This window comes from Eurypyga helias, unplaced genomic scaffold (assembly GCF_000690775.1).
Source record: "Eurypyga helias isolate BGI_N326 unplaced genomic scaffold, ASM69077v1 scaffold28584, whole genome shotgun sequence".
Taxonomy (NCBI): domain Eukaryota; kingdom Metazoa; phylum Chordata; class Aves; order Eurypygiformes; family Eurypygidae; genus Eurypyga; species Eurypyga helias.
In genome coordinates, this window is record NW_010247305.1 from 10513 (window position 1) to 13163 (window position 2651).

The following is a 2651-nucleotide window of genomic DNA, read 5'->3' on the forward strand; positions in this document are numbered from 1 at the left end:
CCTACACTTATTCACCCCCAGCCCTAAGCAGCAGGAGCTCAGGGCCCAGACACCGAGGGCAGCAGGGGGGCTCATACTCCCGAGCCACCCATCCAGGAGCCGAAGTTCCTCCAAGCTTGATACAGTCAGCGGAGGATTCCTGGAGTTCCTGGTAAGGGCTCCCGGCTCCCGAGTTGCCAAATGACATCCCCCCCTCCACCCCCTCCTCCATTTATGTATCCTCCTAATAGCCTCTTGGCCTGAGCAGCCGAATTCAATCAGCCCTTTCACCATCTGCTCCCAGGCACTTCTGCCGGGGAAGGCTCGGGGCCAGAGAGGCTGTAATTCCTTAATAGCTTCCGGATGCTGCGCACGGGGTGGATGCGAGGGCTGTGAGTGTCTCAGCCTCTCTCCCTCCAGCCTTCACTGAGGTTTCCAAGCTCGGGCTTCCTCTGGGCAGATCCGAGCACCTCCAGCCACTCTGATTTATCCTTGCCCGCCCTTTGCTCTCCCGTCTCTCCGGGCTGAGGCCAATAGGTGACCTAATCCCTGTCTTGGACAACCCTTGGCTCTGGGATGGGGATGACTGAAGCTGATGGGGCAGCCCGGTTCAGCTTTGGCCGCCTTCCCCAGCTCGCTCCCACCTTCTTCATCTTCTCAGGGCGTTGTTTGGCCCAATCTCTGCACTGGTTCTTTCCTCAGTGGGAAGTTTCCTAGAAGTCGGAGCTGGGAAAGAAGACCTTCCTGGGGTTGTTGGGGAAACCTGTCCTGTATGGAGATTCACAGATTCACACAGCTCCACAGCGTGGTGGGGGTTGGAAGGGACCTCTGGAGATAACGTGGAGGTACACTGTGTAGCCTGGAAGGGACAGAGCCCAGGAGCTCCGTGCCCGCCCAGGGATGGAGGAGGCTTTGTTTCGGGGCTCTTCAGCTGCCTGCTGTGCTTGGGAAAACCCTTTTGTTCTTCACTTCTGTTTCCTTGTCTGCTTAAAAATAGTACCACCAGGATAATCATTCCTGGGATGTTGGGAAATGATATCGGTGTTTCTGAGGCACTCTTTCTGGCGTGGGCTGGAGAGTTTTGGTTCCCAGGTTTCTCCCAGGGCCCTTTCCATCACGGGGGAAGCTGAGCAGCTCGGTTCAGTCTCCAGAGACAGGGAGGTGAAACAGTGTTGGGTTGGCAGGCAGCATGCAGGGATGGCCTTGTCCCTTGTCCCCTCCTGGGCCCAGGGCTGATGTGAAGGATCGCCTTGCCCCAGCGATACCTTAACTTATGTGGATTTTGACCCAGCCACCACAACCCTCCCATCTGTGGCTGCTGGGTTCATCTGCTGTCTCAAAACATGCCTGTCCCAGGGCTGGTGGGTGGAAACATTTGACGTGCAATGGTTGTAGATCCACGTGTGGCTCTTGTCCGCGGGCTGGGACACAGAGGGTGCTCACAGAGGTGTCATTTGGTGGCATCAGTAGAGTCACAACACTGAGGGATGCCTGGGGAACTGAGACGGGGCTGGCTCAGGCAGCAAAGCAAAGAGGGCAGGTCCTTTCCTGTCAGCTTCTTTTGCCTCCTCTGTTTAGCTGGTTCTTTCCCTCCTCCTGTGAAATGGTGCTGGGCTGAGAGGTGCAGCACAGGGGAGATGGTTGGAGTGTGCAGTGAATACTGTGAGCTACTTCGGTTTTGATTTCAGCTGCCAGGGGCTGTTGTGTGGCTTTTTGAGCTGTGGAGAGGGAGGAAGGATACCTTCAGAGAGGAGGTGTCAGGGTACTTGCAAGTGCAAGTCTCCTTTGGCAGTAAATCCAGTCATACAAAGAAGTAAATCCATATCTAGTGCAGGGGAATTAGAGGTATGTGGATCGTTACGCTACCTGCTGTCTCTTGGCAGCGGCTACCAGGCTTGACTGTTTGCTCTAAAGAGTTATAAATAATTTTGTTGATTAAAATGATTGATTATCCTTGGTCTAATATTATTTACTCTGAGCAAACAGTGCTGAGATTTGCCAGCCATGCTCTGACCTCCCGACTCCGATCTGTTTGCAAAAAGCCTATGCAATTATTTGTTTGATTTCAAAGCTAAATACCCTAATCTCTCCTCTCCTCCTTCGGTAAGTGCAGAGACAGCTGGCTTGATAAGGGAGGGCAGACCTGGAGTCCTCGTGGGCAGAAAGGGTGCTGAGATGGGGGCCTCATGGTCGCCAGGTGAGGAACAGGGTAAAGCTCTTGGGCTCCTTCTCCTCCTCCACACGACCTCGTCTTGCTCATCCTTGCGTTTAGAGCTGAAGCACTCCCTGCCATATGGAAAAAAAGATGCTATCAAAAGCTTAATATTAGAAGAAGGGTTTTGCTCTGGTTAGGGTAGCAGCGGCGATCCCTCTGCAATCCACGAGGGATGTGATACGCTGCAACTTGCCACCCTCCCGTTGAGCAATCAGCGGTGGTTTATCGCTGGCTTGGCTGGCGTTGCCCTGAAGGGAAGGGTTGGCCAGGGAGGCTGCGGAGGTGGGATGGGCGGCAGGAATCTGCAGCTGCAGAGTGATGTGGCAAGCTTCGCCCCCGTACCCTGCCGCCCTGGGGCAGCGTGCACGCTCGGGAGGTGACCCGGAGCTCCTTGTCATCGGCTCGGGCCCTTCTGCATTGCTGGTTTTGTGCTCTCTGCAGCATGTGGAGATATCCT